Source organism: Bos mutus, chromosome 28 (assembly GCF_027580195.1).
Source record: "Bos mutus isolate GX-2022 chromosome 28, NWIPB_WYAK_1.1, whole genome shotgun sequence".
Lineage (NCBI taxonomy): Eukaryota > Metazoa > Chordata > Mammalia > Artiodactyla > Bovidae > Bos > Bos mutus.
The window spans coordinates 36998423-37020348 of NC_091644.1; the positions used below are offsets into that span (position 1 = coordinate 36998423).

Below are 21926 nucleotides of genomic sequence, written 5' to 3' on the forward strand. Positions count from 1 at the left end.
GCAGTCTGTACCTCTTGACCTCTTTCACTGTAAATGCATTGTCACAGTAAGATGTATTGTTTGTTTTACATCTGCCTGGCTGTGCTGAGCAGGAGAAGCTCAACACCTGTGATGTTACTCACTACCTGTTTGCGTGGAGCCTCTGTGAGAACCTCAGCTGGCATCAATCACCCCTAAGCCCCAGGCACAACACGGAAGAGGAGACTGCTCACGAGGCTGGGTCACGAAGGCCACAGAGCTCCCTCCAGAACCGAGTAAACCCATCGCTGGGACCATGTCTCTTCTCTGGGACTGAATCCCAGTGAGGCAGCTTGTCCAGGAACTGCCCATCAGTTATTACTGGAGTTTTACAGAACGGTAAGAGGAACACAGATCTGGAGGCAGAAGTGGCAGCCTGGAGCTCTGATTTCCCACTTGGCTGGCTGTACCCCTCCACCTTTCTGAGCCTCGGCTGCCTCCTGATGGGCCCTGGTGAGCCCGTGTGCCCCTGGTGGTGTGCTGGCCTGTGTCCACCCATTGCAAGAGGTTATCACTGCAAGGACCTTCCTGACTTTGCCTGGAGTGCTCATCTGTTTGGGAGGTGCTCTCTGTTTCCAGATCCTAGAGGACAGCAAGGGCCCACCTATCCCAAATTCTGGACCATCCCAGAGGAATACAGGGAAACAGATGAGCCAAGTCCATGCAGCTGATGGCTGGGCCTCAGCTCATGGTATTATCCAGGATTCCCAGAGAATCCATTGAGTCGGAGGGGCCAAGCCCAGGGGAAGAGAAGGAATTGGGGGTATCAGGTCTTAACGTGGACAGAGAAGGCATGTGTGTGTGTTGGGGGCGGGGGCGGTCCCAGTCTGGTCACGTGACAAGGACGTCCTGAGAAAGAAACCCGGATGTAACATTATGCAAAACCTTTCCCTGAATGAAAAAGCAGCGAAGGAAGGACTCGTCCACAAATAGTAAGTGAAACCAAACCTTGCGTCACTTACGGTGAAAGTTCAGCCCACAAAACCCCCCTTGGTGAGCCTCCAGATCCCGCCCAATTAGCCCTGCCCACAAGGAAACTGGCCGGTTGGGTCTGAGTCCACTCTCAGCCAAGTTGACGGGTGCGGAACCAGCTGTGGTCGCGTCAGTGACCTTTCTGTACTCAGCACAAATGATCATTTTTATTAGCAGACCTCATGCATGATCAGGTCTCAGGACTGATTTCCAATTTGTGTTTCTTTTCCTTGAGCCTCAGCTTGGATTTGTCTCCATATGCCTGCACTGTGTGATGATCCATTCTCACACTCTGTCCCGCTGTGGTTTTCTCCTGCCCCATTACCAGCCTCCTCCTGCCCAGCTGTCATGTCCTGCCATAAAAAAAAAAAAAAAAAAAAAAGTATTTGGCTGCACCAGGTTTTAATTGTGATGGTGGGGCTGTGCTCAGTCGTGTCTGACTCTTTTGACCCCATGGACTGTAAAGGCTCCTCTGTCCATGGAATTTTCCAGGCAAGAATACTGGAGTGGATTGCCATTTCCTTCTCCAGGGATCTTCCCAACCCAGAGATTGAAACTGCATCTCTTGTGTTTCCTGCGTTGGTAGGCAGAGTCTTTACCACTGCACCACCTGGGAACTCCCCCTTCATTGGGTACCCAGGATCTTTAGTTGCAGCCTGCGGGATCTAGTTCCCTCACCCGGGAACCCCTGCACTGGGAGTGTGGAGTCTTAGCCACTGGACCACCAGGGAAGGCCCTGTCCTGTCTCTTTCTTCTCTCCTCCCTTTGGCTCCTCCACCAGCCCCAGAGCATGAGCACGTGTGTGTGTATGTACGTGTATACAAAGCTGCCCCTGATGAAAAATCTAGTAGCTGGAACAAGAGTTCATTCATTCAGTCAATAAATTTGGAACCTCCTGTATGGAAAAACTAAGGATAGAGCAGACAGACAGAACTCCTGTTGTCCTGGTGGGGCCCGGGGGTGCACTGCTAAGGAGACCAGGGGCGGGTGCTAGGGGACCAGGAGGGACAGCCTCAGGGGGCCCTGGCTTCTCTGCTCACACCAGTCCTGTGGTGGGCCCTCCTTCTGCTCGGTGCCCACAGGCCCCAAGAACAAGCCTTGTTCTCCCACGGGATTTTGCATCACATGAGGATCAAGTCTAGACATGACCTGCAGGAGGCTTTTCTGTTAGAGGACGTTGTGAGGGGAGAGGCTGTGCTTTTTCGGACCATCACAGGCTTGAACTTAGGCCTGGTCTCTTTCCCCTGGGAACCAAGTTGGCTCCAACTGTGGTGTCGACCTGTGGACCGGTTGTGATGACTCTGTTCATTGCCATGGAAGTCGGAGGAGGGCAGGACTTGGCGTTGGACTGAGGGTGGGAGGAGGGGCCGAGCTGGAAGGTACTGTAATAGGGAGGGCAGGGAGGGAGGCTGGCAAGTTGTTAAGGTGGGAAGAGCAGGTTGCAGGACCACCAGAAAGTGAGCAACCTCCACAGAATGCTGAGAGGGGGCCAGGCCCTCATCAGTGTGGTAGCCCAGGTGGAGTGGTGGGGAAGCACGCAATGAGGCAGCCAGGGGGCAAAGCTTTCTCCTGCTTATCTCCAGCTGTGTGTCCTTTCGTGAGTTACTTAACCTCTCTGGGCCTCATTTCATTCCCATGGAAAATACATTTAATGACACCTACTTTAGAGGGTTGTTATAGAGACAATGTTTGCAAAGAGCTGGGCACATTGAAGTTATTTCATAAATAATACCCACCATAATGACCACACGTCTGGTAGGTTTATCCTCCCTGGCAGGAATTTTAGAGATCTTCCAGTTCAGTGGTTCTCAACCCTTAGCCTGCACCAGTCCTGCCCGAAGACCGTGTTAAAAACTGACTTCTGGGCTCCTCTCCCCTGCCTCCCTTAGGTTCTGATGAGTAGGTCTGGGTGGGGCCTGAGCATCTGTTCCTGTAACAAGTTCCAGGTGGTCCTGACACCGCTGTCTGGGGGCCATACTTTGAGAACTGCTGTGCTAGCATAAACCCTGATTTTGGAGATGAGGATCTTGAGGTTCTGAGTGTTTGCTCCTTGCCATGGTCAGCAGAGTCTAGGCCTCCCAGCTCCTGGTCCAGGCCAAGGTCAGGACAGAGCATGTTGCTAGGATCAGGATGCAGGAAGTCAAGAGTGCTCGCAAAAGGCCCAGGATGCATCGGTTCTAGTGAGAGGAGTGAGCTTGACAGAGAGAAAAGCCCACCATTCAAGGAAGGGAACTGGCCTCGGTGTGGGCCTGAGCCACAGTCAAAACCACAGCCCGAGTCTCTGGCCTCAGGAAGTACGTGAGAGCATGTGAGAAAGTGTGTGAATGGAGCAAGTATTGTGTAGATGGCATGGGGATGGGAGATAAGTGTTTGTGTGTGGAAGGGGGTAAGTGTGTGTGTGGCAGAGGTAAGTGTTTGTGAGAGTCTGTGTGAGCCTCATGTGGGTGAGTGATTTCTGTATGAAAGAGTGTGTCTGGGTGTGTGCGTGTGTGAGTTTGTGGGAAGACTATTTGTCTGCTCAGGCTGCCATAACCAAGTGCCATAGTTTGAGCACCTTAAACAGATGGTATTTATTGCCTCACAGATTTGGAGGCTGGAAGTTTGAGATCAAGGTGTCTGCAGGCTTGGCTTCTCCTGAGGCGTCTCGCCTTGGCTTGTAGACGGCCGTCTTCTCCCCTGTCCACGTGGTTTTCCTCTGTGTCTGTCTGTGCCCTGATGACCTCTTCTCATAATGACACCAGTCATATTGGATTAGGGCCCAGCCCAATGATCTTATTTTATGTTTATCATCTCTTTAAAGGCCCCGTCTCCAAATATAGTCACGTTCTGAGGTGAAGACTTCAACATGTAGGTATTAGGGAGACTCAACTCAGCCTATGACTCGTGTGTGTGTGTGTGTGTGTGTGTGTGTGCATGCGTGCGTGCATGTGAGTGCATATGGAAAGTCGACAGTTCTGAAGGATACACTGCTCAGCCGCCTGCCCCATCAGAGTGAAGTATGTGAGAAATTCGACTTTCTTTCCTGCTTCATCCTGAGTTTATGGGGAGGCTAAGGCACCAACCCTTCCCCACCCCAGTCCCGGGGGCCTATGGTTCTGTAGGTCTCAGGATTGGAGGTGAATTCCTTCCAAGCTGGTGTAGAATTTTGCCTCCATCCAAGCAATCCCTTCCTCTGAGCCCCATCCTTCAGCAACGTGACATTTCTGAGCCCACCCTCCTGGACATTTCCTGAAGAAGCAGCTTGGGAAAGGCAGCTTCCTGCCCAGGGGGGACCCACTGCCTCAACCCCACTGCCTGGAGCTCCCCTCAAGCAGCTCACCCCTCATCTCCCTGAGGTCAGAGTCCCCATTCTCTTTAAAGTTAGAAACGACATTTTGGGCTCTCCATGGTTAGTTAAGCCTCGTTGTTTCAGAGTGGAAGGGACTGTTTGTGGCCTCAGGGTGATGTGGCAAGAGTTTATTTCAGGCTTTACAAAAGGCTTGTTTTCCATTTGGAATGGATTATTACCTAACAGCCCAGCCTTCATAGCAACGGAACAAGGGCTCGCTGATGCAATCTCAACCGTGGGCTTTCTTAATGCAGCTGGACAGTCATTCTGCTTCCAAGTGCAGCTCACACAAAAGAAGGGTCCTAGGGACAGAGGAGCCTAATGGGCTGCCATCTATGGGGTCGCACAGAGTTGGACATGACTGAAGCGACTTAGCAGCAGCAGCAGCAGGGACACAAGGACTCCTGGTTGGAACTGGAAGAGTCTTGAACAATACAGGGTCCTGGGGCAGTGGGGCTGCAGGAATGCTGGTGGGGGCAACGTACAGGCTGCAGGCAGCCGACGCCCCAGGGAAGTGAGCACAAGGCTCAGTCTGCGGCCCACTCAGTGGTTAGCACTTGCGTTTGTTGGCTAGTACTTGCTTCCCTGGTGGCTCAGATGGTAAAGCGTCCATCTGCAATGCGGGAGACCCAGGTTCGATCCCTGGGTTGGGAAGATCCCCTGGAGAAGGAAATGGCAACCCACTCTAGTACTCTTGCCTGGAAAATTCCATGGGCAGAGGAGCCTGGTAGGCTACAGTCCAAGAGGTCGCAAAGGGTCAGACACGACTGAGCTACTTTACTTTCTTTCTTTGTTGACTAAAATGTTGACCGAATGAATATAAAGGAATAAAAACAAGATTCAAAGGGAAGGAATTCCCTAGCTGTCTACTGGTTAGAACCTCTGTGTTTTCACTGCAAAGGCCTGGGTTGGATCCTTGGTTGGGGAACTGAGATCCCACAAGTTGGGGAGGGGAAAGATTTAAAGGGAAAAGGTGGGTTTGGGGTAGAAAAACAAGGACCAGAAGTGATGGAGAGATATGATCACAGGCTTCTTCTGCGGGAATCACGGCCAGGGTGACAGTGCCTTTGAGGAAAGCGTCTGGTCAGGTTACATGCCAGTCTGCCTCAAATGACTTCTTAAGCACCCATTGTGTGTAGAACACTGGGAAGCTAATAAAAGATGTCTTATCAAGAATTTTGATTTCCCACTTATATATTATATTTAAAAAGCCAGAATTGCAACAGTAGATATATATTAGTCTCCTGAGAGGTCTCCTGAGGTCTCCTGAGAAACAGAACCAATAGGATATGTACAGATATATGGAAAGAGATTTCCACCCCCTAGCTTTATTGAGAAATAGCTGATATATGACATGTCAGTAAGTGTAAGGTGTACAATGTGTTGATTTGAGGAAGAGATTTATTATGAGGGATGGGCTCCTGTGTTGATAGATGTTGAGAAGTCCCACAGTCTGCCATCTGCAAGCTGGAGGCTGGTGGTGTGGTTCAGTCCAAATCTGAAGGCCTGGGAACCAGGTGTACGTCTGAGTCCAAGTCTGAAAGCCTGATGTCCAAGGGGAGAAGGTGGTGTCCCAGCTCAAGGAGAAAAAAGAATTCCCTCTTCCTCTGCCTTCTTGTTCTATCAAGGCCCTCAGTGGATCAGACGATACCCTCCCACGAGGCTGAGAAAGAATTTTGTTTTTTAATAATTATTCATTTGGCTGTGTCAGGCCTCAGTTGCGACATGCAGGCTCAGCAGTGCATGGGCTTAGGTGTCTCACAGCATGTGGGATCTTAGTTAACTAACCAGTGATGGAAACTGAGCTCCCTGCCTTGGAAGGCACATTCTTAACCACAGGACCACCAGGGAAGACCAGGTCTTTACTCCAATCTACTGCCTTAAATGCTAATCTCCTTTGCTGCTGCTGCTGCTGCTGCTGCTAAGTCGCTTCAGTCGTGTCCGACTCTGTGCGACCCCATAGACGGCAGCCCACTAGGCTCCTCTGTCCCTGGGATTCTCCAGGCAAGAATACTGGAGTGGGCTGCCATTTCCTTCTCCAATGCATGAAAGTGAAAAGTGAAAGGGAAGTCGCTCAGTCATGCCCTACTCTTAGCAACCCCATGGACTGCAGCCTACCAGGCTCTTCCGTCCATGGGATTTTCCAGGCAAGAGTACTGGAGTGGGGTGCATCACCCTCAAAGATACATATAGCATAATATTTTGCCAGTTTATCCCTTGGCCCTGTCATGATGACACATAAAACTATCACAAGACATAAGGGACTGGAAGGAAAATTAAAAAGTAATAGTAATTGATTGTATTGAGGGATTATGGCTAAATCCATTTTTTCTTTCTGATTTACTGTGTTATGTTTGGACTTCTAACATCAAAATAATCCTTGAAGTAAGCTTTGGTCTAGGGGTGCCCCTCCTGGAAGACTAATCCCAGCATGAAAGCATAGGGGTGTCAGTGACACAGGGGGTGACCCCAGCAAGGCAACCTGAGCAATCCATGGGGCCACCTCTGTCCAAATTGTCTTCTATTCATTTACTCCAAATAGCCTGAAAACCTGGCTTCAGTTTTTATTCCTTTCTCATACTCTGCCACTTGTTCATTCATCCTTTATTAAGCCACTGTCTATGAATCATGATCCACATCAGGCCCTGCGCAGAACAGAATGAGAATCAGCTGTGGGTTCCCAGCTCTGGCTCCTAGAGGGAGATATTTGAATCAATGGGGACAGAGACGTCCTTGGTGGTCCAGTGGTTAAGAGTCCAGACTTCTACTGCAGAGGGCACAGGTTTGTTCCCTGGTCGGGGAACCAAGATCCTGCATGCTGCATGGCATGCCACCCAAAAGAAAACAACAGCAAAACAAATGGAGACGGAATAGGCAGAATGATGTGCTATTGAAGCTCAGGGTCAGGAAGCTGAGCATCAAGGAAGGAAGGCTTCCTGGAGGAGGTGATGCATTTGAGGTGACTTCAAACAGAAGTTAAAGACAGTGATAGACTGGCTGCAAAAAATGTACTCTGCCAGAAAGGCATGGAGGATTCAGAGAGCTGTAGAGGGAATGCTCGTGGTTTATGGGAAGAGGGAAGAGGGAAGGGGCCATAAAGCAGGTGTGGGCAGATTTTGGAGGGTCTGGTCTGCCCTGCATAGGAGTGTGGACTTACCTACAGACAACAGGGTCCTTGGATCTTAAAGCAGAGTGAGGACATGGTGGTATTGGCTTTTGAGCAAGAGAATTCTGGTGGCCATCAGAAGGGTGGGGAAGGCAGATCAGGGGCCAGAGGAGCAGAGAGAGGACCAGGAGGAGGTGGGGTGATAAAGTCTGATCTAAGGACCAGCAGTGGGTGTCTATGGGATGCGGCCTCACCGTGACTCTCAGATCAGTGGGTGCGAGGGGGGGGATGCAGAAGCTGATGGGTGCGGGCAACTCTGAGCAGCATCTCCTTTCATCTTCCCTCTGTCTGTCCACACTGAGTTTGGGGTGCTCATCAACCCCCTGGCTCCCGCCTGTTTGCCTTCTCTCAGTATTTCCCGGTGTGAACAAACCCCACGCCAGGAGACTCCTTTATGTCCTCAGGACCCCTCTGTTTCTGCAGCTGACACTGTCCTCTCAGGGCCCCCTGGGCTGTGTCAGGCTCACCTCCTCCAGGAAGCCTCCCCACTGAGCTTCCTCCTAGAGCCCTCTCCCTCTTCATACTCCCCCCGCGTTGATTTCCGTGCTCTACCATCCTGGATTTGCACTGTTATTTACACGTTTTGAACATTTGTCAGGTCTCTGCAAGTATAGTGTAAGCTCTTTGTGGGAAAGATGATATGACTTAAACCCTTTTCTGTACCTCTCAGAAGCTGGCACAATGCTGCCTGCACTTGTGTGTGTGCTCAATCGCTTCAGTCCCGTGTCTGACTCTCTGTGACCCTGTGGACTGTAGCCTGCCAGGCTCCTCTGTCCATGGGATTCTCCAGGAAGGAATACTGGAGTGGGTTGCCCTGCTGTCCTCCAGGATCTTCCCAACCCAGGGATCGAACCCGTGTCTCTTTAAGTCTTCTGCACCTGAAGGCCGGTTCTTTACCGCTAGCGCCACCTGCTGCCTGCATAGTAGGGATCTACAGGTAATTGATCAGTTGATCCCCTGTCAATCTGCCCCTGCAGATTTTCCTCAGCCCCTGTCCTCAGTGTTACTGGCTGGTGAAGGGGCCCTGGACGTGAAGTCACAGCCTTGGCCACTTCCTGTAACTCAAAACTTGGGGCCAGGCGCTTAACCTCTCTGGACTTTCATTTCCTCATCAGTGAAATGCCAAAAACTGCTCCATGGTTGTTAACTACCTCTTAAAGGAACCCCTTTAAAATCTGGACCTGCTTACATGCCACGGGGGGAGGTGACCCTACTGTGAGCCACAGTCTCATCTTTTCCTCCTCCCCTTCCTCCTCTCCTCTCCTCCCTCCATCCACAGTAGACTTACAAAAAATTTTGATTTTTTTTTTTTTTGTTTTTTTTTTAATTGAAGTTTAGTTGATTTATAATGTTGTGTTAATTTCTGCTGTACAGATTCAGTTGTACATTTACTTTTTCATATTCTTCTCCATTATGATTTATCTCAGGATATTAAATAGAGTTCCATGTGCTGTACACTAGTAACTTGTTGTCTATCCATTCTTTATATATAACAATTTGTATCTGCTAATCCCTGACTCCTGAAACCCTGACTTAGAACAAAAATTTGAAAGCCCCCCAGACTGGGTGGTTCCTTCCAAGACTCAGACCACCTATGGCTCAGGCTGGCAAAGAGGACCACTGTGATGGCCCTGGCCTGGGCACCGTTGGTGTCTACACGTGCTAGGTGGGGTCTAGGTGACAACTTTGGCCAGGCTCATGCTCACTAATTATAGAGAAGCAGTTACTGCAAAATTTCCCAAGGAAACCAAAGTGAGGGTTTGGTTTCCACTTAGATTAAGCAACTTCCTTCCAGGGCTCTCAACCCCCTCAACAAAATATTCTCTTTCATCACAGGCAGGCCGATAACACACAAGGGTTGTGATTGTTCGTTTGACATAAATATATAAACGCACCTTTGGGAGGAAGCTGGGCCCATGGTTACTCACTTCAGTGGGGATATTTACATGGATTTTGACTGTCCATCTTAATGACCTTAAGAACTTGTGCTGGGTTGAGGTTCATGGGCAATGTGGAGACAGGGGGCAGCTAAGGATATAATGTGATATTGAAACTGAAGAGTGTGACATCAAGTCCCAGAGGACATTTCACATTTTACTGGCAGCCACCTAAAAATAATTTTTTTTTTAAGACTATTTTTTGTTTTTTGACATGGACTATTTTTAAAATCTTTACTGAATTTGTTACGCTATTACTTCTGTTTTATGTTTTGGGTTTTGGGCTGTGAAGCATATGGGATCTTAGCTCGCTGATCAGGGATCAAATCTGTAACCCCTGCTTCAGAAGGTGAAGTCTTAACCACTGGACCACCAAGGAAGTCCTTAAAAATAATTTAAACCTGCATTTAAACCATGGATTGGGAGTTTGGGGTTAATATATACAAATAATTACATATAGAGCAGATAAATAATAAGGTCCTACTATATGCCTGCTGCTGCTGCTACTAAGTCACTTCAGTCGTGTCTGACTCTGTGTGACCCCAGAGACGGCACCTCAGCAGGCTCCCCTGTCCCTGGGATTCTCCAGGCAAGAACACTGGAGTGGGTTGCCATTTCCTTCTCCAATGCATGAAAGTGAAAAGTGAAAGGGAAGTCGCTCAGTCATGTCCAACTCTTAGCAACCCCATGGACTGCAGCCCACCAGGCTCCTCTGTCCATGGGATTCTCCAGGCAAGAGCACTGGAGCGGGGTGCCATTGCCTTCTCCGTACTATATAGCACAGGGAACTATATTCAATTTCTTGGGATAAACCATAATGGAAAAGAATATAATAAAGAATGTATATATGTGTGTAACTGAGTCACTTTGCTATATATCAATCAACACAACATTGTAAATCGACTGTGTGTGTGTTCGTCACTCAGTCATGTCTGACTCTTTGTGACCTCATGGATGCCAGGCTCCTCTGTCCTTGGAATTCTCCAGGCAAGAATACTGGAGAGGGTTGCCATGCAATTCTCCGGGGGATCTGCCTGACCCAGGGATCGAACCCAGGTCTCCCGAATTGCAGGCAGATTCTTTATCATGTGAGCCACCAGGAACTATACTTCAGTTAAAGAGAAAGAGAGAGAAATTTAAACCTACACTCACATGATTAAAAGATTTTATTACCTGAAGCCTACCTTCCAAAGTTTTGCTGTATCTGCAGGATATCTGAGTCCCTTGGCTCCCTCCGGCTTGCCCATCACACCCTCCAGCAGGCTTGGTGGGAAATTCACTGCCTTCAGCCTAGCCAGGCTCCAAGGGGGAAATAGGAGCCAGTTCCAGTTAGCTAAGTCAGTTGCCTCCAAAATGCCCAGATTCCTGAGTTTATTTTCTCTTGACCTGTTCCTTGACATTTTCAGATTAGTTTTTGCTGATGGGCTATAAGATACTGTCTTCAGATTTTCCAACTTTTTCCTCTTTCTATGGACATCTCCATCTAGTTTTCCCAACCACAACCTATCCATCATCATTTTCACCAAACTTTGACCTCCAGATTGCTAATTCACTTTTAGGTTGCTAATATTCCTTCTCTATAAATAACCTTCAACTTCAGCTTGTTCAATCCCACAAGGAACAACTGTGGTCAAAGATAGCCCTTTGAGCCTATCTGCCTTGAAACAGCAGAGTTCCTGTTCTCGCCCTGGGGAGATTGTCACAGGGACTCGAGGGAACTGTGTCATCCCCAACAGAAAAGCTGCTCAGAGCAGTGGGTGGTTAGCATGCCAGACAGAGCGTTGTGCTGTTATATATACACTGGTGGGGATTCAGACCAAGAGAACCCTGGATGGTGTGATGCTGTGACTGTGTGTGTGTGTGTATAGAGACAGAAAAGGACAGACAGAGTCAAGCCCTCCTACCTCTCACCCAGAGGATTTTGTCAGTATGAACAGGACCCAAACGTGAATGAGTCATCTATCTTGCTTTTGGGATTCCATGCCGGTGATGGTTCTGGATGTGATATTTACCATGAAATACAGGAAAGGGCCTAGAAAGAGAAGGAGGTTAGAACTCCAGAACGTTCTGCTGTGGTTTCTGGTCTTCCTGTGGAATGTGCATTTCCTGCTCTGTGCGGGTTTTGCACCTAATGACTTCTCTGTCCCAAACGAGCTCTCACTTCTGTAGTCACTCATTTCTGTTTCATTGCTGTCAGCCACTGATTTGGTAAGTGGAGTTTAAGAGCAACCACATTTTGGGCCCCAGGTTCCAGAATGTTCTATGTGATGATATTCTTCTTTTTCTATTATAAACTTTTTATTCTTTATTCTTATTATTTTTTAGCACTGATAGAACAAAAGACAAAAACATAAGCCAATTTGCCCTTAATATTTTGGTATATTTTTCCTTTTTTTTTTTCCAGTCATTACAAAATAATGGCTGTATTTCCCTGTGCTGTGCAATATACCCTTGTTGCTTATCTATTTTATACATAGTAGTTTATTTATCTTAATCTCCTACCTCTGTCTTGCCCCTCACCTTCCCTCTCCCCACTGATAACCACTAGTTTGTTTTCTATAAGTCTGTTTTTGTTATATCCATTCATTTTATTTTTTATGTTCCTCATATAAGTGATAACATAGAATATTTGTCTTTCTCTGTCTGACTTAATCATAATACCCTCTAGGTTCATCCATCTTTGTTCCAAAGAGCACAGATCCACTGATTTTTAATATTTTGCCACAATTGTTTTATCATTTTGTTTCTCTGTATACATACATGCTATTGTTATTGTTATTTCTCCTAAACTATCCGAGAGTTAAATTGCATTATTTTGCTTTTGCTTCTGAGAACAAGGACATTCTCTTATATAACCACAACACAATCGTCATGGTTAGGAAATTTATCATTAACACAATACAGGATCTAATATACATGCCATATTCAAATTTCACCAACTGATCCAGTAATGAATGTCCTTTAGAGGCATTGCTCTTCCCGTTCCAGAATTGAACACTGCGTACTGTGACCGAGTCACCTTAATCTCCTTTTATAGGGGACAACTCCTTGGCCTGGCTCGGTCTCTCCTGTCATTTTCTAAAGAATTTGTAGATAACCCCTTATTTGGGTCTGTCTCATTTATTCTCCACAATTAGGTTGAGATGAGGCCCTTTTGGCAGAGATGCTGCATAACAATATCTTCTTACTGTGTCACACCAAGAGGCACGTGATGTTAGCTTTAATCTGTGAGGAGGTGCTAAGAAACAGTAAATATCCTCCTCTCAAACTTGCACACTGTGGTTTCTATAACAGACCGGAAGGCCACACGTCCTCGCCTGCACCTGGGTGCCCCCCCAAGTTGTATGTTCCTCCCTGTGTGCCTGCTCCCCTTTGAGGACTAGGTGTACTCCTGAAACCGCCTCCCCGCTTCCTTGCCTATCACTGAGGTTGGCATAGACCAGGGACTCCATGAATACTTGTCAAATAGAAACACGTTAAAAATAGATGATCAGAGGTTCTGGATATCTGCTCAGGAATAAAAGCCTCAGCAGAGATGCCTTTCAGAAAGATTTCATTCATGGTTAATTGAGGTGGAGCCTCCAAGAACATAAATATCCTTCTTTTCCTCTGCCTGTGGGGTATATTACATATACCTTGAATGGTATATATGTAAAATGTATGGAAGAAGAGACAGAGAGAGAGGGAGGGAGAGAGAGAAGGGAGGGAAGGAGGAAGGGGGAAAGGATGAGAGGGCATGGGGGGCGGGGGTGTTTAATATGAATACACCTTCCAGCCCAGCAACTCTACTCCGGATGGTGTTAATGGTAGCAGGGAATAAAAGACCAGCTCAGGGTTCCTCATCAGAGGAAGAAATAAGTAAACCATGATGTATTTGTACTCATGTATTCATTCAACAAACATTTATTTAAGAATGTTTTGTTCAGATGGCACCAGTGGTAAAGAACCTACCTGCCAAAGCTAGGAGACTTAAGAGACATGGGTTCGATCCCTGGGTTGGGAAGATCCCCTGGAGAAAGAAATGGCAACCCATTTCGAGTATTATTGCCTGGAGAATCCCATGAATAGAGGACCCTGGTGTGTTACAGTCCATAGCGTTCAAGGGTTGGACAGGACTGAAGTGAGTTCACAAAATGTTGGCACTATTAGCCTGGCACTGTTCTATTTGCTGGGGATACTGTTGTGGTTCAAACACATTTCCTGCTCTCATGGAACATACACTTCAGAGTGTGCTAACACACAATAAACAAGCATTACCCACATGCCTGCAATGCACACACATGAGCTCACACCAGAGGTACTGTGAGAGGGGCAGGGATGGAATACTTTGCACTGTCAGAAATAACAAGCTAGATTTACCAACAGTAGTGTGAACAGAACTTAAAAACATAGCCCATTGAAAGCAGGCATAGAGTAAAATTGATGGCACAATACCACTTACAGAATTTAAAAACACCTTTATAGAACAATGTCATATGTATGTGTGTTCATGTGTATACGTGTACATATGAGTGTACATTTAGGCATGTATGTGTGTGCTCAGTCACTCAGTCGTCTCTGACTCTTTACAGACCTCATGGACTGTAGCCTGCCATGGCTCCTCTGTCTATGGAATTTTCCAGGCAAGAATACTGGAGGGGGTTACCATTTCTTTCTCCTAGGGATCTTCCCAATCCAGGGACTGAATCCACGTCTCTGGAATCTCCCGTGTTGGCAGGCAGATTCTTTACCATTGTGCCACCTGGGAAGCCCCACACTCAGGTGTACTCCTGTACCCCAGGACATGTGCATAAACATGTTAGTGTGCAAACCTAATGGGATAAGAATTGATGTTTGGAAAGGAACGGAGGGGGAAAATATAAAATAAAACAAGAGATCATCTTTGCCTGGATGGATGACAGGGTGTCAGGAATTGAGGTGTAGGGTTATCTCAACCAAATGTACCTGAGGTCCACAAACAACTGGGAAGGGAGATTTGGTTGTCAAGTACAAAGAAATGAATGTACTTTGCCCTCATCCTTGCATTCCAGATCCAAGACCCTCTGGGTGGGGCTAGGGCCCTCTGGGCAGGGGCAGAGCCCCCTGGGTGGGGCTAGGGCCCTCTGGGCAGGGCCCCCTGGGTGGGGCTAGGGCCCACTGGGCAGGGGCAGGGCCCCCCAGGTGGGACCAGAGCCCTCTGGGCAGGGGCAGGGCCCCCTGGGCTGGACCAGGGTCCTCTCAGGGGCTATCCTGCTTGCAGGAGGAGATGGGTGAGCATGAGGCAGGGATACATGACATTTAGGCAAAGGGATAATCTCACTAGGGCTCAGTTTCCCCATCTGTGAAATGGACCTGGTCACAGATGATCACTTCAGAAGGTGGTGCTGAGAATTCTATGAGCCAATGCGATGAGGAAAGTCCTCATCATGACGCTGGGGCCACCAGGCATTCTGGGAAATTCTTGGCTATTAGCATCCTTTTCTTATTTGTTACCCAAAAAAGATTGCTGAACTAGCTCAGTTTCAGAACATCTCTGCATGCTTGGAACACGGCTGATATATGATGGGCTGGGTACCAGTAACTTCTGCCAAGTGAGGCCTGCACCTTTGACTTTCTAAACACCAAATCTGACCCTTCCTGATCAACTCCCAGGGACCGGCAATCACTCTGGTTCAAACTCCCCTTGGGTGTGTTCCTGTATAAGAACCAGAGGGAAGCCAGCACTGCCCCACTGATCTCTCTGCAAAGCTGTTGAATTGCTCATGTTTATTTTTCAAAACACTGTGCTTGAGACCACTTCCTCTTTCTCTTCTAGAAAGGGGGATGGAGTCACATAAATGCTTGAGTCAAAAGAACGGGGAGAGGGCGTGTGGGTGCGAGTGAGTGACTGCGCACTCAACACTGAGCCCAGGTCAAGTAGGTCAGTCAACGTTCATGCCTGATGCTGACTGACATCAATCATGAGCATCATTTTGAAATCTGTCCTTATCAGATGGCACCAGGTTGCAGTGTGGCCATCATTACAAGACAACCCGGAGTTTCACTAGGACAAAGGGTGGGGCTGCTCTTTGTGGCTGAGATTACAGATCCATCCAAGCCACTCCACCCACTGTGGGTGGGTGGTGGGGAACAGAGGAGCAGGTGGGGGGCCCTGGAATCGTGGGGTGGCAGCTGTGAGTCCCAGCCTGCTGTGTTCTCCCATCAAAACACAAGTCAGCAAGTATGACACCCTGGGTATGACACTCAGGGTCTAGCCCTCAGAGGTCTGTAGGAGATGCTAGATATGAACTCCTTCTGGTCAGGGACTGTGCTCAATTCATTCTCTTCTCATAGAAGCTGGCACAGGACTTGGTTCAGATTAGCTGTTCAGTAAGTGTTGGCAAAATCAAAACAAGGAGGGAGGGAATATGATGGAAGTTTAAAACAAAACTTAGCTCTCACATCCTTTTGTATTAATAGCACATGCTAAGTCACTTTGGACTCTCTTGTTGACTATGCTATGATGGCTACTCCATTTCTTCTTAGGAATTCCTGCCCACAGTAGTAGATACAATGGTCATCTGAGTTAAATTCACCCATTCCAGTCCATCTTACAATCTCAAAAATGACAGAATGATGTTTCCAAGGCAAACCATTCAATATCATGGTAATCCAAGTCTATGCCCTGACCAGTAATGCTGAAGAAGCTGAAGTTGAACAGTTCTATGAAGACTTACAAGACCTTCTAGAACTAACACCTAAAAAAGATGTCCTTTTCATTATAGGGGACTGGAATGCAAAAGTAGGAAGTCAAGAAACACCTGGAGTAACAGGCAAATTTGGCCTTGGACTACAAAATGAAGCAGGGCAAAGGCTAGCACAGGTCATAGCAAACACCCTCTTCCAACAACACAAGAGAAGACTCTACACATGGACATCACCAGATGGTCGATACCGAAATCAGATTGATTATATTCTTTGCAGCCAAAGATGGAGAAGCTCTATACCGTCAGCAAAACAAGACCAGGAGCTGACTGTGGCTCAGATCATGAACTCCTTATTGCCAAATTCAGACTTAAATTGAAGAAAGTGGAGAAAACCACTAGACCATTCAGGTATGACCTAAATCAAATCCCTTATGACTATATAGTATAAGTGAGAAATAGATTTAAAGGACTAGATCTGATAGATAAAGTGTCTGATGAACTATGGATGGAGGTTCATGACATTGTACAGGAGACAGGGATCAAGACCATCCCCAAGAAAAATAAATGCAAAAAAGCAAAATGGCTGTCTGAGGAGGCCTTTTAAATAGCTGTGAAAGGAAGGGAAGTGAAAAGCAAAGGAGAAAAGGAAAGATATACCCATTTGAATGCAGAGTTCCAAAGAATAGCAAGGAGAGATAAGAAAGCCTCCCTCAAGGATCAATACAAAGAAATAGAGGAAAACAACAGAATGGGAAAGACTAGAGACCTCTTCAAGAAAATTAGAGATACCAAGGGAAGATTTCATGCAAAGATGGGCTCAATAAAGGGCAGAAATGGTATGGACCTAACAGAAGCAGAAGATATTAAGAAGAGGTGGCAAGAATACACAGAAGAACTGTACAAAAAAGATCTTCACAACCCAGATAATCATGATAGTGTGATCACTCACCTAGAGCCAGGTATCCTGGAATGTGAAGTCAAGTGGGCCTTAGAAAGCATCACTATGAACAAAGCTAGGGAGGTGATGAAATTCCCGTTGAGCTATTTCAAATCCTAAAAGATGATGCTGTGAAAGTGCTGTACTCAATATGCCAGCAAATTTGGAAAACTCAGCATTCACCACCTGACTGGAAAAGTCAGTTTTCATTTCAATCCCAAAGAAAGGCAATGCCAAAGAATGCTCAAACTACTGCACAATTGCACTCATCTCACACACTAGCAAAGTAATGCTTAAAATTCTCCAAGCCAGGCTTCAGCAACACATGAACCGTGAACTTCCAGATGTTCAACGTGGTTTTAGAAAAGGCAGAGGAACCAGAGATCAAATTGCCAACATCCGCTGGATCATCGAAAAAGCAAGAGAGTTACAGAAAAACGTCTATTTCTTCTTTATTGACTATGCCAACGCCTTTGACTGCATGGATCACAATAAACTGTGGAAAATTCTGAAAGAGATGGGAATACCAGACCACCTGACCTGCCTCTTGAGAAACCTGTATGCAGGTCAGGAAGCAACAGTTAGAACTAGACATGGAACAACAGACTGCTTCCAAATAGGAAAAGGAGTACGTCAAGGCTGTATATCGTCACCCTGCTTATTTAACTTATATGCAGAGTACATCATGAGAAACGCTGGGCTGGAGGAAGCACAAGCTGGAATCAAGATTGCCAGGAGAAATATCAATAACCTCAGATATGCAGATGACACCACCCTTATGGCAGAAAGTACAGAGGAACTAAAAAGCCTCTTAGTGAAACAGGAGAGTGAAAAAGTTGGCTTAAAGCTCAACATTCAGAAAACGAAGATCATGGCATCTGGTCCCATCACTTCATGGGAAATAGATGGGGAAACAGTGGAAACAGTGTCAGACTTTATTTTCTTGGGCTCCAAAATCACTGCAGATGGTGACTGCAGCCATGAAATTAAAAGACACTCCTTGGAAGGAAAGTTATGACCAACCTAGATAGCATATTCAAAAGCAGAGACATTACTTTGCCAACAAAGGTCTGTCTAGTCAAGGCTGTGGTTTTTCCAGTGGTCATGTATGGATGTGAAAGTTGGACTATAAAGAAAGCTGAGCGCCGAAGAATTGATGCTTTTGAACTGTGGTGTTGAAGAAGACTCATGCGAGTCCCTTGGACTGCAAGGAGACCCAACCAGTCCATCCTAAAGGAGAACAGTCCTGGGTGTTCATTGGAAGGACTGATGTTGAAGCTGAAACTCCAATACTTTGTCCATCTGATGCAAAGAGCTGACTCGTTTGAAAAGACCCTGATGCTGGGAAAGATTGAAGGTGGGAGGAGAAGGGGATGACAGAGGATGAGATGGTTGGATGGCAGCACTGACTCAATGGACATGGCTTTGGGTGAACTCCGGGAGTTGGTGATGGACAGGGAGGCCTGGCATGCTGCGGTTCATGGGGTTGCAAAGAGTCAGATACAACTGAGCAACTGAACTGAACTGAAGTGACTTTCAGTTGTGTCCGACTCTTTGTGACCCCACAGGCTCCTCTGTCCATGGGATTCTCCAGGCAAGAGTACCGGAGTGGGTTGCCATTTCCGATTCCAGGGATCTTCCCAACCCAGGGATGGAACTCAGGTCTCCTATGTCTTCTGCATTGGTAGGTAGGTTATTTTTTTCTTTTTTACCACTAGTGCCACCTGGGAAGCCCTTATAGCTGGCTAAAACGAATACCAGTTCTTATACACATAATAGGGTCTCACTGCCACCTTATTGGCTTCTGATCTTTTTTTTCTCTCCACTTTAGAAATTCAAACTGCATGGTCCCCCTCGATGTTATTCACTCAAACATTCTTGCCAGCTTGGTCCTATATTCCTGTTTATATCCGGGTAGCATTTACACACCTGCAAAACACCTCTGATGATTCATCCTCTGCCTCACTGTCCCACGCAAGGCCCTGGGGCGTGTGCAGTCTCTGCTGCAGACTCCATGTGGGAGCAGGGTGGGAGGGGAGAAGGAGGAGTTGGTGAAGGAGGAAACACTTGACGGTCCAGTCTGTCCTTTACCTGCTGAATCAGACACTCAGATGCTTCCAGAAACAAGAAAGAGGGGCTCCTGCTCACGGGCATTTTGCATCTGGCCTTCCATATCATTCCAACTTCTGGTTCTTCCAAGGAGCTCTTGACAAGTTGCAATCGATTTTAGGCAGATATGAGTTCCAGGAACCCAGAGTGCAGAACTGGTGTCCCCAGCAAACTTTTCAAATGGAGTCTGTTGCTAACTCCTTTACACTGCTTTCTATGAATGCCTTTTTTTTTTTTTTTTTAGAAAAAGCACTTGTCTTTGCTACCTGAGTTACATGTGGACACATGGACAGCTCTCTCTTCAATCATTCCCTCAGCCTTCTTAGCCTGTTTGGAGCTAAAGAAGTTCTCATCTCTGGATAAACTTCATGTATCAGAGAAAGCTGCTCCTCTTAGTCACTGTCCTATGTACAGCAATAACAGAGTTGATATTCTTTCTCTCCTTCAACAAATCAGTATCATTTCTGAAAATATCTGGTTGAAAAACCATTATTCAAACTCCGATCAGGAGGGTCAGTCTGATCAGAAAAAGGACAGGTTTTCACTTTGTTACCAGTCAAGTTCTGCTTAAAGAAGGAGACAATGACAGCTCGCCCCATTGTTGGCCTCAGAAGAGAAGATTTAGAAATGTGATAGGTAGTGGTCCCTTGACTAATAGAGGCTATTATCCTGAGATAAGATCGGTTAAGGAGTGGTGGAAAGAAGGTGGGCTTTGAAATAAGATATGTTGGTTTGAAACGCCAACCACTGTCGTTACCATCTGGGTTTCCTTAGCAAAATCAAGAACCTCTTGGCACTTCTGCAGTGGGAGCTGGCCTACTAGCTGAGCGATTCGAGTCCTAGCTCCATGCCAAGACACCTGGGTGCAAATTCGGATCCTGTGTTTCCTTTCTGAGTGACTTTGGACAAATTACTTAATATACCTTGACCTTAGTGACCTCAACTGCAAAATGAGTATAACTCTACTTATTTGTAGACTTGTTCTGAGGATGAAATGATTTATGTACAGCTCATAGAATAATGCTAGGGTCCATGGCAATCACTCAGGAAAAAAGGGAGGGAGAAGTAGCTAATATTATTTACAAAATGGAGCGAATAAAGCCTACTTTCTGGGAGAGTTGCAGAGATGATTCAAAGAGCTAATATTTAAATACGGGGCACCGACTAGGTCCTCAGCTGTGCTTCCATCCCTCCGCTTCTTAAGGCTGGTATACTTGGGACATGGACTGTCATGCATGTATGAAGGCTTTGAAAGGGGAGAAAGCAGGAAGCAGATAATGTAGGTGAGGGTGTAGGAATTCCCCGGCAGTCCAGCGGTTAGGACTGGGTGCTTTCACTGATGTGACCCAAGGTTCAATCAGGGACCTAAGATCCCACAAGCCTCATAATGTGGCCCCCCCAAAAAAGAAATGAGTATAGCAAAATGGATGCAACTGGAGATTATGGTACTAAGTGAAGTAAGTCAGAGAAAGACATATGAAGGATACCACTTATATTTACAGTCTAAGATATGGCACAAATGAGCTTACCTATGAAAGAGAAACAGGCTCACAGACACGGAGAGCAGACTTGTGATTGCCAAGGGGAGCGGGGAGGGGAGGACTGGGAGTTTAGGATTAGCAAATGCAAACTATTATATACAGAATAAACAGCAAAGTCCTACTGACACACACAGGGAACTGTAGTTGATTTCCTGTGATAAATCACAATGGAAAATAATATGAAAAAGAATGTATGTATGTGTATAACTAAGTCACTTTGTTGTACAGCAGAGATTGCTACAACACTGTAAATCAACTATTTCAAAAAAAATCTAAAAACACAATGTGGGTGAGGGTATGTTGGAGCAAAGGCAGGTGGGGGCCCACTCTCTCCTACCAGCAGTGTTCACTCTCCAGAGCAAGGGCCAGCAAACTGCTTAAATAAGGAGTCACATAGGAAATCCTTTTGGCTTTACAGGACATATGGTCTCCATTGCTGTTACTGAAATCTGCCATTATGGCTTTAAGCGCCATAGACAATACCTAAAGGAATGGGGAGGAGGTGTGTTCCAGTCAAGGTTTACTTAGGGGCACTGAAAAGTCAATTCCTGTCATGATCATGGGTCACAAAACAGTATTCTCCTGTTGATTTTTTTCTCAACCATTGGAAAATAATGAAAACCATTATTAGCTCCCACAAGACACAAAAACACGCAATGGGGCTGGATTCAACATGGGGACCACAATTCGCCAACCCCTTACAGACACTTTTGCCAGTCTAGGGGATTTCCTTTTGATAATGTCTAGTTGCTGTTTTTTTTATTCCAATGTGATAGCAGACATAATGTCAGTCTGACAGGCTCACCACGATATATGTGGGGTTCCTTCTCCTTCAGTAGATGTGACTTGACTCATGACATTTTTCTGTCCGAACTATGGTATGGTATGGTATCTGAACTATGGTATGGACTCATCTGACAATGGACCAGGGAAGCTTTGAGCTTTTTATTCATTTTCAATTCTGAATTTTAAATACACACATAAATTACCACCATAACCATTTGAAAGCATACGGTTCAGTGGCATTAAGGACTTTCATGATGTGCAATTATCAGCGCTCTATTGCTCCAACACTTGTTCACCACCCCATCATTAATTTATTCTTCTGTCCCTTTGGAGGTCTTCTGTTACACACTGTTAGAGAACAGGGTCCCATTTTGCAAGCAACAGTCAGCACTTCACAGACATGGCAACCACCCTGCCTTCATAGGGTTTAGAGTTGAAGAGAGAAATGAAAACATTAGACTACTTTT

The 21926-nt window shown here is 46.5% G+C and overlaps 1 long non-coding RNA gene across 1 annotated transcript; it reads left to right on the top strand.

Annotated features, from left to right (window-relative positions):
* Positions 1 to 879: 879 nt before the first annotated feature.
* On the top strand, positions 880 to 20266 carry LOC138986128 (uncharacterized). Its single transcript, XR_011463022.1, has 3 exons — positions 880 to 950; positions 18592 to 18711; positions 19377 to 20266. It is a non-coding gene; the product is annotated as an uncharacterized lncRNA (long non-coding RNA).
* The last annotated feature ends 1660 nt before the right edge of the window (positions 20267 to 21926 follow it).